The sequence below is a fragment of the Eptesicus fuscus genome, chromosome 13, assembly GCF_027574615.1.
Source record: "Eptesicus fuscus isolate TK198812 chromosome 13, DD_ASM_mEF_20220401, whole genome shotgun sequence".
NCBI classification, from domain to species: Eukaryota; Metazoa; Chordata; class Mammalia; order Chiroptera; family Vespertilionidae; genus Eptesicus; species Eptesicus fuscus.
In genome coordinates, this window is record NC_072485.1 from 81,411,450 (window position 1) to 81,426,252 (window position 14,803).

The following is a 14,803-nucleotide window of genomic DNA, read 5'->3' on the forward strand; positions in this document are numbered from 1 at the left end:
GCGCAGTGCGTGCCGTTTCCGCAGCCGCCCTGTGAGCGGGCGCTGGGTGCACGGGGCCAACAGGAACGGTGTCTGAACGCCCACTGCGGCGGCCCTGCTTTCTCTTTCTAACGAGGGGTCAGAGGTTTAACGACTTGCCTGCGATGACCTTTTTTAAAAAGATATTTTTATTGATTTCAGAGAGGAAGGGAGAGGGAGAGAGATACAAACATCAATGTGAGAGAGAATTGCTGGTTGGCTGCCTCCTGCACACCCCACATGGGACTGAGCCTGCACCCCGCGCATGTGCCCTGACCAGGAATCAAACCGTGACCTCCTGGTTCAGAGGTCGACACTCAACCGCTGAGCCACGCCGGCCGGGCTGTGGTGACATTTCCTAAGTGGTAGAGGCAGGATCTTAAACCCCTTTGGTGTCACTAAAGCCTGGAAACACCCTGTTGCGACATAATTGTCATGCAATAATCCTGCTCAAATCAGTGGTTACTGTTTTTTCTCTTTTGAGCTTAATTTTTAAAGATTTATTCTTTATCTTTTTCAACGTTTTTTTAAATCCTCAGTGAGGGTAATTTGCCATTGATATTTTTTTAGAGTGTGGAAGAGGGAAAGAGAAATATCGATGTGAGAGAAACATCGATCGGTTGCCTCCTGTACTCCCTGGAGCCTGCAACCGAGGTATGTGCCCTTGACCGGAATCGAACCCACGACCCTTCGGTCTTCTATCCACTGAGCCACACCGGCTGGGGCAAGCTTAATTTTTCTCGTCTGCAGGGCTTCTTGCCCTGCTCCGGTCTTTTCTGAAGAGCATTGACCTCCCTGTGAAGTTCGCTCAGGTGAACGTGGAGACATTAGATTCCCGTTTTGAAGCACGTGCGGAAGCAGCGTGGCTGCCTGTGGTATGAGGTGGTGGTTTTCCGGGTGTTTTTCCCTCTAAGCCTGGGGGCGCGGGCTCCTGGCTTAGGAGGGGAAGCGGGACCTTTCCGGGTCCTGAGCCGCTGGGAGCCGGGACCGCAGTGGGTTAGGAATCCAGCTGGGCGAGGACGGGCTGGTTCTTGCCGTTTGCTCCTGGCTCTCCTGGCTCTCCTCTTGCTCTCGGTCCAGACTTGCTGCCTGTCTTGCATCTGAGCCTCTGGCTCCTCGGGGATAGGATCTGAAAGCGCTAATGCGGCTGCGCCCTGAGCTGGTGGCTGGGCCTCACTGAACCTGTCTGACTCCCGTTCCCACCACACCCTGCTCTGCTTGGGTAACCTTCCCCGCCTTCCTGGTCCCCCTAATCTTCCCAGGAGCTGAGGTTCAGGCAGGAGAGACGAAGCTGGCACGGGGGTTTGAGGGGGCAGGCCCGAGAGGCCCAGGAGTGGAGCCCAGCTGGAAAGGGGCCGTGTCTGCCTGGTGAGCCGGACCCTGGGCAGCAGCAGCAGGCCTGGCAGCCCCTGTGGCTTGGCCGGCTCTGGCCTGGTGGCCTGGGACCCCGCCTCCTAGCCCGCCCTCCCCCTCCCACCCCCCCCACCCCCCGGTCTGCAGGAAGAGTGACTCATCCACACCTCCTGCCTCCTGTGCCTCTAGCTCTGGTGGTTTGGTGTTGAGGAGGGTGGCAGGGCTGGTGGTTGGGGCCAGGCCTGTATTTGGGGGAGGGCCAGTTACCCACAAGCAGAGGTGGGCTGGGAGGCCCGAGGGGAGGGGGCTGTGGCCTCCGGAAGGCTCGCCGTTGGCCTCCAAAAGGGTGAGATGGAAGGACCTCTTCCTTGCCCAGATGGGCAGGCTATAGAAAGGTTAACGGGGGAGTTGGTAGCGGCAGATGTGGGGCGGGAAAGAGGGGAAGTACATCTGGAGCCGATGCGGCCCCGCCCTGCCCCGAGAGGCCTGAGTCAGTGCACTTCGAGCTCTGGGCTGCTCCCGCCGCACCTGCGAGCCCATCCTGGTGGGCCGAGTGGCTCCCCCTGATCCAGCTCTGATTGGGGGCGCGGGCTGGCTGTGGGCAGCCAGTGAGAACCTGCGCCTGGGACACCTCCGGCTGCTGGGCCACTTCCCCACGTGCCACCCGTGCGCCACCAGGGGCTGGCATCCCTGCACACAGCGTAGTGCCTGCTGCGTGCCCACGCCCGCAGGAGCTGGGGTCTCAGGCAGGGGGGAGGGGGTGCGGTGAGGTGTGGCCAGTGGGGCAGAGAGCAGGGTGTGGTTTGGAAACCGGTAGGCTGAGGGAAGGGGAGGCTATCTTACCCTCTTACTGGGCAGAGCCTCAGCCTCACAAAGGGATGGGCGTCGGTGCACCTGGGCGCAGGTACACGCTTGCAGGGCGGGGAGTGGGAGGGGGCTCGGCGGGAGCTGCCTCAGCTGGGGGGGGGGCGGGAGGGAGATGCTGGTGAGGAGCAGCTATTTATTTCGGCTTTGTTGGCGCTTCTGGCTTCAGTCACTTAAAAAGTCAGACGCCTTTCAAGTTCTTCCAGGAGAGACCTACAGCGGCATCTGCTCAGCCTGCTGCGACCGGAGCGGGACAGCTGCTGCTCGTGGGCCAGACCCTCCCGCCGCGGCCTACGTGCCCCAAATGTGCCACTTCCCCTTTCGAGAGGTGGGGGCAGGGTCTAGAATGTTGAAGGGAGAGGAATGAAGTGCTTTGGAGGCCCCACCCAGGCGTTTCTGAGAGTAATACTGTGTTTTCATGGCAACCGGCACTGTCCTCGGAACCCAGCACCGCCCCCCCCCCCGCCCCCGCCAGCGGATGGGTTTTGCTGGGTGGCAGTGGCTTCCCTGGCTCACCCCACTGGTGTACCCACAGGACACCGCATCTTCCCCAGCGTGCTTGGTCCTGCAGTTTGTAATCCTGGGGTACCCCCCCTTCCCTAGCCCCCTAATGCTGAGGAGCGAACGTGTTGGCTCCTGAAAGGTCAGAGAGACCACGCCACCTGCTCCTGTCTGTTGGCTCTAATCAGGCTGGCGTGGCTCCCGGAGGAGGCTGGCGTTTTACTGCAGCGTGGTTCCTGGGGTGTCCCGTGCCTCGGCCCCCGGGGCATGGGCGGGGTGCGGGATATGGCAGTTGCTGGCCAGCAGCACTCCCATCTCTTGTAAGAGAATTCCTTGTGCAGGTGGGACCAGGTCCGTGGCAAGGCCATCGCTGATGACCTTAGATGTTCCCGGCTGCGTCTCATGCCTGTCACCCCGCCCCTCTTGCAACCCCGCCCACCTCCGCTCCCGATTTCCCCGGGATTCCAGCGGGAGCTCGCTGCCTCGACCCTATTTACACCGAGGGCGCGGCCGCAGAGCAGGGGCTGCTGGCCAGGCAGGGTTCGGGGCTGTTCCTGATCGGATCTCCCTGGAATGTGCCTCCCTCCGGTTCCAGCTGCCCCCTCCCCGCCGCTGCAGGAGCAGCTGGCCTGGGAGGGCCTCTCCTGCTGGCTCAGCCCTTTTGCAATCATCTGGCCGCCTCTCGGGGACCAGGACGGGGGTGGGTAGCGAGGGTGGCCGAGCCGAGGGGTGGCCGCGGGGACGTGGCGGAGTAGGGGAGCCAGTGGAGGAGGCCGGGGCAGAGGGAAGGGAGCCGCTGTGCAGGCCAGGGAGGCGGTGTGAGGAGCTTGGGGCGTCCATCCGAGGAAGTGGGCTGCACTGGGCTTGCCACTTTTTTTTTAATTTTAATATTTTTCTTGATTTCAGAGAGGGAGGGAGAGGGAGAGATAGAAACATCTATGATGAGAGAAAATCATGGATCGGCTGCCTCCTGCACACCCCACACTGGGGACAAAGCCCGCAACCTGGCGTGTGTCCTGACCAGGAATTGAACCATGACCTCCTGGTTCACAGGTCGATGCTCAGCCACTGAGCTGCGCGGGCTGGGCTGGGCTTGCCACTTGGTCGGTGTGAGGGAAAGTTGGCTGCAGCGGACCCTGGCCAGGTCCAGCCGTGCGGGGAGAGCGCTGTTTCCCTGACTCACAGGGCCGCCAGGTGCTGCTGCCCGTGGGCCTCCGTGGGGCTGAGTCACTGGCCGCTAGGGTGTTGGCTGCCCTGCGGTGGCAGCGCCTGAGCCCCGTTCACCCCTCCCGCGGCTAGCACGGGGGTCAGCAGACACACCCCTTCATCCCACTCTCTCCGCTTTGACTCAGACACAGAATGTCCCTCCTGCAGCAGGCCTGTCACCCAGGAGGAAGCGAGCCTGAGGGGAAGTGACTTATCGGGGCGCATGCTGGTCTCTGCAGCCCCTGCGGCCACTCACTGAGTCACGTTTGCCCTAAGGACAGCGGGGGTAGCATGGCGGATGGAGCTCCCTGGGTCCGGGCAGCAGGGAGAGGGTGGCATTGGAGGCAGCCTTGACCGGTAGGAAGTGTGGGAGTGGAGGAGTCCTGGGGCATGGGCAGGGGCAGGGGCAGCCCTCGGACCCCAGTCCTGGGGCTGGGCGGGCAGAGGGCATGGGGTGTAGAGGCGGCCAGGCTTCCAGTAACAGGAACCTCAACTATGCGGTGACTCAGGCCCCGGGCAGCTGAGGCCCTTCCTTCCCCGCTCGCTCGGCCCGATTTCCTTAAACCAGACTTGGAAGTGTCAGCAGAGGACGAGGAAGCCGGGGCTGCTCCCCTTCCCCCGGGAACTGGGAAAGGCAGGGCAAGATGGGAGGATGGGAGAGAGACCGATTCCCAAAAAGGGGCGGGGAGGCCGGCGCTCCCTCTCGGGGCCCCTCCCGCCGGCGCCCTGGCCCTGGCCCTGGCCCTGGCCCTGCTGGGGAGGGAGCGGCCGGGCGCTGGCTGCTCCGATCATTCCAGCTCCCTCCCTCGGCTGCTGTTTACAAGTTGGTCGGCCCAGTCCCAGCCCAGCTCTAAGCTCTTCTCTTCTCCCGTCCTCCCCCCCGCCCTCCCTCCTCACACAGCCTCATTCAATCACGTCTGGCCACTTCTTTACCTTAGTCCCGGACCACATTTCCTGTTATCTTCTCGCTCCCGAACATCCCCACACCCACAGCGCACCCGCCTCTGTGGCCTTCTCTCGCTGAGGCTTGGAATCCAACCATCCATGGTGGCCTGTCCCCCCCCCCCCCCCGCCCACCATGCCCTCTCTGCACCCCCAGCCCTCTCTGCACCCCCAGCCCTCTCTGCACCCCCAGCCCTCTCTGCCCCCAGCCCTCTCTGCACCCCCAGCCCTCTCTGCACCCCCAGCCCTCTCTGCCCCCCAGCCCTCTCTGCACCCCAAGCCCTCTCTGCACCCCCAGCCCTCTCTGCACCCCAGCCCTCTCTGCACCCCAGCCCGCTCTGCACCCCCAGCCCTCTCTGCCCCCCAGCCCTCTCTGCCCCCCAGCCCTCTCTGCACCCCCAGCCCTCTCTGCCCCCCAGCCCTCTCTGCCCCCCAGCCCTCTCTGCACCCCCAGCCCTCTGCTCCCTGCTCTTGCCCTGACCATCTTTAGTTGCCTCCTTTCCTCCCAGAATCTGTATCAGAGCCCGTGCCCTGTCCCTGCCCTCCCCTCGCTGTGCTGCGGGCCTGCTGGTTCTGGAGGTTTCAGCGAGGCCGGTGGATGGGGAGTTGCCGCTTCCGCTGCCTGGTCTGAGCTGCAGGGACTCCTTTTTTGAAGCCTCGGCCTGAAACCCAGGCTGGCACTGACTGGGCTGGAGCCGGGCTCTACCTGGCTGCAGGTTCTGAATGGGATGAGGGATCCTGTGCGAGAAGGAATGTTTGGATCCGGGATCACCCAGTGGGCGGCAGGGTGGCTGGGGAGGGACCGATGAGGAGGCCGCGGGAGTGAGTGGAGTGGCCTGGTGCTTGGCAGGGAGGCCGGGCCGGGTGAGGTGGGCCCGGTGATCGGGATGGACCCCCGTGGCGCCCAGAGGGCTGGCCGTCATTGCTCCGCTTCCAGGGCCCACGTGACAGAGCGCCCCGCGGCGGGAAGCCTGTTTGCAGAGCCGGCGGCCGACTGCGCACCGCACTTCCTTGCGGGGTGGGCGTTGGAGAGCCACGATTCCTTCTGAGCCGCCCGCGTCTGTGCTCGGTGACGCACTGACGTCAGAGACCGGGACTGTGGTGAGCGGGGCGGGAGGGGAATCCCCAGGCCAGGGGCCTGCCCGCAGAGCGCCCCTTGGTGGTTGCTATGGAGACACACATAAGCATAATAGGAACAAAACAGGCGCGTTGCTGGGCAACAGGATCCAAGTTCAACAGACACTACAGTACAGATGAGGGAACCCCGAGGGAGCGGCCCTGGTGAGGAAGCGGGGGTATCCCGGTGACGACAGGTCCTGGAACTCACCTGGCGTTGCCAGGGAGACGGCAGAGCCCAGCGGGGTGGGACTTCGCCTCTGAAGCGGGAGAGGGAGTGCCAGCCGCCGCGGCCGTCCTCCCTGATTCCTGGAGAGCCCTGATTTTGACAGTGGAATCTGAAACCCGACAGAGCTTATCTTTGCGATGTTGGGACCAAGAGGACAAATTATAACTAAAAAATAGTGTGTGTGTGTGTGTGTGTGTGTGTGTGTGTGGTGATGTAGCTGAGGAGATGACCTGGCAGAACAGATAACATCCAGCTTCTCCAAAGCACAGGACCTGCAAGGAACTCGGAGTCCAAGGGAAGGGGACAGCGGAGTCCGCGTCCTCCTGGACTGAGGGCCCCGGGCAGAGCTCCCGTCCTGCCAAGTTCTCCACCGCCTGCACCAGCACCAGCACCAGAGGCACCGGCCCGAGCTGGACACGTAAATGTTTGTGCAGCTGCATAAAAGTCTACCTGTGGGGGGAGGGGGCTGCTGGAGGGGAAGCTGAGAGCCAGGGGAATCTGAGGGGCAGGATGCTGGTGTGAAAAGTACAGGCGCGGGCCTAGATGCACCTATAGCTCATTCATTCATTCATTCATTCATTCACAGCATGCTTTTGACTGACCAAGTGCCAGCCACTGCTCTCCGCACGGGCATGCAGCAGAGAGTAAGATACGCCGCCCTCATGGAGCTTGACTCCTGCTGCTGAGGGCTGTGTGCCTGTAGGTAAATCACACACCCTCTCTGAAGCCATTTCTCCCAGCATGTGTGAGGATTAAATGAGCTAACATGGGAAGGGCCTGCGCCATGTCAGACACAGTCTCCGGGCAGGTAGCTGCGGGGGTGGTGTGTGTGTAGCGGGGGGCGGGGGGGCCCTACGGCAGTGGGCAGAATAGGGTTGGCAGAAATTCCTGAGTGTCTTCAATGACGACATTGAAAACTGTTGAATAAAAAAACAACCCACAACTATTGGAAAGATTCCCTCCCCCTGGGCTATTTAATAGGCTGACCTAGGGGACCCCCCCTCCCCCGCTCTGGTCACAGCAGGCGGGGATGTGGTTTCTGAGGGGGCAAGGTCTTGTTACCTCTCTCTACCTAGTAGCCTGGAAGCGGGTAAGAGCCAGTCACAGGAACCCCACCCACTCTGCAGTAGCACCCTGAATGAATGAAGTGTCTGCACAGTAATCACTGCTCTGCCCCGCCTGCTCCCCAAACCAGCCAGTCCTGCCTTCTTCCCTGTTGATCAAGAGGGCGGCCCAGACAAACAATGGAGCAGGCAGGCTGGTGCGGGGCCAGGGCACCAGCCCAGGCTGTTCACTCCTGGGGGGCCCAAGCCGAGGTGAGGGGTGAGGGCGCAGCTCCCACACCCTCTCCTCTCTTCCTCTCCTGCTCGGGCCCCTCCCTGCAAGCTCCCCTAACCCTGCTTTTGCAAACGCCCTCTGTCTGTGTGGCACAGGTCACGGCTCCACCACCTTTCTGAAAACCTAGGTGTGAGCATTTCCGGGGTTTTATATGACCTGGGAAACTTGCACTTTCAAGGAGGCAGATGATTCATTTCATAAAGTTAGAAATCCCTTGGGGAACGGCTCTCAGTGGTCACCGCTGGGCAGAGGGGAGGAGGGAGACTGACTTGCACTGTTCACGGCTGTGCATGGTTTACATTCTTCACCCTGAGGAGGTATTGATTTTATTTAAAATACGTCACCGTGGATTGGCTCACTTGTAGTAACACAGGCCACTTTACCTATATCCTCAGCCCATATCTAAAATGCTGAATAAATGTGGAAAGAGAGAGAAAAATCGAACAGGCCATCGGTAAAGGAAGTCATTAGCTTTCGGTTTCTAGTTTGTAAAAGCATCCCCAAGTTGAAAAGTCTAGAGTTTTCTTCTTTAAATAAGGTGGGTGCTGGGAAGGGGGTGCAGAGCAACATGAAGGCGGTTCCTCCGAAAGTCCCGCTGCGACTGCTTGGGATGTGAGCGGTGGGGCTGCCTCTGATGGGGGTTTGAGTCACTATTTGGGTATGTGTGTGTCAGAGAGAGAGAGACAGAGAGACAGAGACACACAGAGAGACAGAGACAGGGAAACAGAATGCTGGTGCCCAAGCTTCTCTTCCTCTGTGCGTTTGCGTGTTGATGCCTGTCGGAATGTCTGCACATGTGTCTCCACCTTCCTGTGCCCATTATCTGAGTGTCTACATGTCTGTGTCTCCTCTTGCTGTCTCTTCCCTCCCCCACGCCTGTACCCTGTGGGTAACTGGACCTGGGACACAGCCCCCAGGGCTGGCAGCAGAGTTGGCTGCTGGGTATTTTTAGCCCGTAAACATGTTTGCCATTTCAGAGGACAGGGCCTCTGCTCTCGGCCCCAGCCCACTCAGATCTTGCCCGCGAGGAGGGCGCTCCTGCCCAGGCCGGGCCTGCTGGGTGCAGCCTGGGGTCTGCCTTCCGCCCGCAGCATTTGGGAAGGAGGGAAAGCTGGCTGGGTGTGGGCGGTGGGGGGCCATCCCGGAGGGAGCATAGAGGATTCACGGGGGAGAAGCGAATGGGGGTGTGCGAGGGGGTGTGTGTAGCCAGAAGGACCCCGCACCCCATCATTAAGCATTTAATAAAATCTCCATGCGCTTGGAAGCGGCTGTGGGAAGTGGCTGTAAATTTGGAAACAAAGCGTCCCGCCGGCGGGAGTGGGGGAGGGGCCGGGAGAGGGTCCGAGAGGGGCGGGCAGGTAGGGGACGTGCGGGAGCTCGGCTGCCCCCGGGGTCTGGGCAGGTGGGCGGCGGGCGGCGTATCCGAGGGCTGCAGGCCGGTCCCCGCGTCGCTGCGCAGCGGTGAGCGCTGGTGACCCGGTTCCAGGAGGCGGGCAGCGTCTCCCGGCCGGCCGGGTCTGGGGGGAGGGGCTGGGGGCCCCCAGAAAGAGGGAAGACGAGAAGTGGGTGCGCGTGCATGGAGCCGGGGGACCGAATGAGGGGCCTAGGCGTCGAAGGGCAGTGGCCAGTGCTGAGAAAAAACTCCGAAGGTCAGTGTCCGGCTGGAAGTCCCCAGCCCCAGCCGCTTTCGGAGCCCTTGGGTCCTTCGTGGAAAACGTTCGGGTTCCCGGTTCCCCGGAGGGGCGTCCTCGGGGAGCCGCGGCGGCTCCCTGCGGGCGAAGCGGCGCTTTGCACACGTTGGTGGGAAGTTCAGGCCCCGGCCAGGCCCGGGGGGCGGGGTGGGTAGGGCAGCACCTCGGACACGCGCGCCCCTGACCCCCCAGTCTCTCCCCTCTGCTCCCCCGCCCCCGCCGGCAGCCCCCTCCCGGTCCCTCCCGAGTCGGCCCCGCTCGCTCGTCCCAACCCCGCTCGGGCCCCGCCCGGCCCCGCCCTCCCCGCCGCCCAGGCGGACCCGCCCGCCCGCCGCCCGAGTTACAAGAGCCGCCTCCTCGCACGGGGGCCCGGCCACTCGGAGCAGCTCCGCCGCGGGGACTGCACCTCCCGCCTGCCGGACCCGCCCCGACTGGGGCTCGACGCCGCCGCCGCCGCCGCACCGAGACCGCGGGCCGCGCGCCCACGGCTGGGCTCCGGTGCTGAGCGCGCAGGTAGGGCCGGCGCCCCGCGGCCGGGGGGGCGCTGACACGGAGCCGGCGGGGGGAGGCGGGGGCCGGGCTGGGGCGAGGCGCTTTGGGGGTGCCGCGGCGAGGAGTCGCACCGTTTGGAACGAGCGAGGCAGCGCCCGGGCCGCGCGGGGAGGCGGCGCGGCGCGCCCTGGGAGCCGGCCTCTGGCTCCGGAGTCGGGGTGCGAGTTGGCAAAGTTGGAAAGTCGCTCCGAAGCTTCGCTCCGGCCCGCGTGGCTCTGGAGGGCAGACTGGTGGCCCCGCTGCACCGCGGCCCGGCCCTCCCGCCCGCTCCCCGGGGCGGTGGCTCTGCGCGCCGCTCCGGCCCCATTCCGCGTGGACGGGGGAGGTTCCCGAGGTGGGCGCCCCCGCGCCGCGCGACCCCCCGCTGTCCCTCCCCGGCCCCCACACCTCCGCCCAGAACTTGGGAGTCCCGAGTCCGCCCGGCCCCACCCAGTTGTGTCCTCCCGCCTCTCGGGCTCGGGCTCCGGCTCCCGGCGCCCCCAAGCCCCCTCCAGCCGCCCCGCCCTGGTGCTGCCCCTCCGGGTTCCCGTCTCCCGAAAACTCCCGCTTCCCCAGGGCCGCGGAGCCCGAAGTTTGCAGCGCGCCTCCCCGCGGGACGGGGGGGTGGGGTGGGGACATAATTGGGGAGATTCCTGCGCTGGGTGGGCGGGGAGGGGGGCTGCGCGGCGGCTCGGCCCTCGGGACCGCCCCTTCCCCTCCGGAGGCGGCGCTCTCCCCCGGCCCACTCCGAGCCCGTCCGGGCGGGCCGGCCCCCGCCCAGCGCCTGGCCGGGCGCCAGCAGCCTGAGGAATGTGGTGGTTGGAGCCGGTTCCTAATTCAAACCAGAGCTCGGAGGAGTGGTGAGGGGCGAGGGGGGGGCGGGGGCCGGGGCCGGGCTCGGCGCAGGGGGGGCCGCGCTGCGCTCCTTGCAGCCCTGCACCCGCGGCGCGCTCCGGGGGGGGGGGGGGCCGGGCCGGGCCCCGGGAGCGGCGGCGGAGGGCGCCGCGGGTGTGTGCGCGCCGGGTTATGTAAGGCTCCCCGTGCGGGGCCGGGCGCCGAGGGCCGGGCTCCCCGTGCGGGGCCGGGGCAGGGGGACGTGGGGGCGCAGCCGCAGGCGGCCCGGGCTGGGAGGGACGCGCCGGTCTGCGCGGGGCGGGCGGTGCCCCGGCGTGGAGGGGAGCGCAGGGGGCAGACGGGGCACCGCACGGCTCTGGCCGGGCCGGAACCCCGGTGGGTGAGGGCCCCGGCGCCTCCGCCGCTGTGACCACAGAGAGTTGTGAGTCGTGTGTGCTCGAGCCTTGGGCGTGGCCCGAGGTGCGGGGAGGCGCCCGGGAGCCAGCCGCGGGCTGAGCGCCCTGCTGTGGACGGGGCTGTGCGAAGGCAGGGCGGACCCTCCCAGGCAGCGGGGTCCTTAGGGAATGACCTGGAGTTTTGGGGGGAAAGCTGTTTACCGATGTCCCCAGCACAGCGTGGGGCGCCCGGTAATTGACTTGGAAAGTTTCCTGAATTAGAACCCAGCTCCTGTTGCAGGGGTCACCTGTCCCTGGACGGACAGCCCCGCCGGGACAGGGCCCGCTGATCTGCGGGGTGCAGTGCTGCCTTTGGGGTCTGTGGGGAAAGGCGAAGGCAGGGGAGTGAGGGGGGGGGAGAGCTTGAAGGTGCCCGGGAAGACATTTTAGGGCCTCCACCCGGATGCTGGGTCCAGACTGGGGGAGTGGATTGTGCCTCCCGCCCCTCTCCTCTCTGCCCGCCATCGGGGAAACCCTGGGCAGGGTGTGGCCCTCACTTCCTTTCCGAAGCTGAATGGGGAAGCTCCCTCCACACACAGGGATGAGGGGCTGGGCCGCCGTGGGAGGTGTGTGTGCAGGGTGGGGAGCAGAGGGAGCCCAGGCTAGGGGTTACCTCCTTGCTGGGGGCTGGGCGCTGTGGGGTGAGGGCGGGCGGGAGGGAGAGGACCTGGGACCCTGAGGGCTGGGCGGGCAGAGGACGCAGGGTCAGGCTGCTGGAGGTGGAGGTCGGAGCCCTGACCTGGAGGCTCTGCCCAGGGACATTAGTCGGAGAACCAGCCACCAGGCAGCCGGGTTAGCCACCGGAGCTTCCTGCTGCCCAGGCGGAGCCCCACCGCTGTGATTCGAGGGTCCAGCTCCGGGCAGCCCCTGGGAGAGCTGCCCCCACAGAGCTGAGGGTTTGGGCCACCTGGACTCGTTCAGGGTGTGAGGTTCAGAGCCTGGGTGGGAGGCCTGTGAGGGAGGAGGCCAAGCCCGGTCAAGGGCAGGGAATGAGCTGGGGGTCCCCGGGGTCCCCTGGGTCTCGGGGAGGCCCTGGGTGGAGTGCCAGGCTGGATTCTCTGGCTCAGCGTGGAGTTGGCTGCCTGGCCTGGCAGAGCGCGCCCGCGGAGCCTGAGGAGCTGGTTTGAGGGGTTGAGGCGAAGCTGTGGGGGTGGAGGAGTGTGTGGGGCGTGGGGTGTGGCCACCACCTTCCTCAGAACTTGGGAACCGCCTGGGGACAGACAAAGGGGCAGACTGGGAGAGCTGGCTCCCCCCGCAGCCGCCCCCAGGTTTCTCTCCCCGGAGCTGGGCCACGTGGAAGGGAGGTGGCCGCTGGAGAGGGACAGAGTCACAGCAGCAGTGTGCGGCCTCTGCTCTTTGTCCCCGCGGCTTCACGCAGGACCTGCCATTGCCCTCGGCTCCCACCCCCCGCGGGAGGCAGCGCAGTGACCTCCGTGTTGGCTGCGGGGGGTGTGGGGCCGAGTGGGGGCCGCCGCTGGGCTCAGCCGGAGTGTGTGCTTTGGTGGAACCCCTCGTCCGTCCTTCCTGCCGGCCGTGGTTCCCATCCGGGGCCTGTGGGCCGTGGGGGTCCTGGGCCAGGGCTCCAGGCCTCACTGTGGCCTCGGTCCCTGGGTCTGCCGTGTCCCAGCACGAGGTGTGGCTGTTGCCTGTGAGCGGTGTCCCTCTGTCGGTGGGCCTGGGTGTGTCATCGATGGGTGTGGCTGTGGCTGTGGGGCCGGGACCGGGCGACTCTGCCCTGGCGGCTGCAGGGGCTGTAGGTGAGGACGGAAGTGACTTTCTCCGTCCGGGACCGGTTCCGGACCCTGGAGTCCTGTCCGGAGCCTGCCCGGGGGCGGCGAGGACGGACCTGGGAGTGAGGCTGAGCGCGCGCCGCGCTGCGTCCGGGAGGGGCATCCTGCCCGGTCCCCCGGGGCCCGAGCGGAGGTTCCAGGGGAAGGGGAAGTGCCTGGAGCTGAGCCGGCTGCACGTCCCGGCTGGGCCGGGGGCGGCTCTTCGACAGCCAGATGCCCTGCAGTGGCTCGGCCCGACCGCTGGGTGGCGAGCTGGGCGTCGGTGGGGGGCTACAGTCAGGGTGCCGGTGGGGCCAGGGGGCAGCCCCCCAGCTGTAATGGAGGCCCACCCTTCACTGGCTCTGGGCCTGGTGTGGGACTTGCTGGAGAAGGCAGTGCTGTCACGGCGGGGGAGGGGGGAGTCCCTCTTGGTCAGGGGAGAGAGAGGGAAGCTCCCTCCATGGAAGCGAGAACTGGGAGCTGGGGCTGCAGAGCTCACTGGGGAAGTGGCCAGGGGAGGGGGTGGGGGAAGGCCTGGGGCAGGGCCGAGGCAGCCGTGGGGCTGGGGTAGGAGGGGACACCCTGGCAGTCAAGGTGTGGAAACGGAGTGGGGTGGGAGTGGGAGAGGCCGGAGGGATGAGGCTGGCAAAGCCTCCTCCTGCTGGGTGTGGCCCAGACACTGGGGAGAAGATAGGCCGGTGCACACGGGGCGGGGAGGGGGGAGGCGGAGACCCTGGGCAGAGCCCCCAGGTGGAGGTCCTGGGCCTGCTCTGACCGGCCTTGCTGTGATCGGTGGAGGCAGGGGCTCTGGGCTGTTCAGAGTGCGGATGGGCCCTGGCTGGTGCGGCTCAGCTGGCTGAACATCGTCCCCTGGACTCTGAAGCCACCGGGTGGATTCCAGGTCAGGGCACATGCCGGGCTCGATCCTCAGTAGGAGGTGCAGGAGGCAGCTGATGGATGTTTCTCTCTCCCTCTCCCTTCCTCTCTGAAATAAATAAAAATATATTTAAAAAACAACAACCCAGAAAACATATTTAAAAATAAATAAAATAAAATTGAGTTATTAAGAAAGAGAACAGGGAACGGGGCCGAGAGCATGTCCGGGTGCTGGGTGTGCACGCGTCCTTGTGTGTCTTCCCTGAACGTGTCCCTGGTGACTCCATCCCCCAACGCACAGCACACCTCATTCAAGTGGAAAGTGCCCCTGGGTGTACCGCCCAGAACCAGCTGGGCCCCTCCCTGTCCCCCTGGGGTGCGGGTCTGCCTGCCAGGGCGGTTCCCATTTCTCAGGGGGTGGGGACATTTGCCTCGCCCTCCAGTGCCTGCCCCAGGAGGGAAGGTTCTCTTGGCCTTGACCTGCTGGGGCCCCGGAGAGTGTACAGGTGAGCCGGGTGTTGGGCAGCCTCGCCGAGACTCATAATCAAAAGACCCCTCAGACCCCTGGGCTCTGGGACGCTGCGCCCTCGGGGTCCGCTGTCCCCACGCTGGACCAGGACGAGGCCCGTCTTCCTGTGGGCGGGTCCCCTGGTCCCCCCCCCCCCCCCCCCCCCCCCGTGCAGGTCTCTCTCCGTGCGTCTCCCCGGCATCGTCCTCTGTGGTTGCTCGTCCTGTGTGTGTGCATTTGGCCTTCGCCCCCCGAGCTGGGTGACGACTGCGGGCCTGGGTGTCGGAGGCGGCGGCGCGTGCGTTTCCACCCGGTCCCGTGCTTGGGCCCGTCCTCTGCCTCCGGGGCCCGTTGCTGCCGCTCTGAAATCAGGGCATTAATTTTTAATCGCGTAGAGTTATCTGGGGACAGAACGAGGCCCCGGGCGTGGAACCGGAGCAGAGCTCGCCCACCTGCCGGTGTCCTGTGGTGTCTGGTGAGCGGCAGTGAGAGGAGTGGCCCCTGGGTGTGTCCCTCTTTGAATAGCGACCCTCGGTCCTGTGATTCCCTCCGGCGCTGAGTCATGCTCCGGG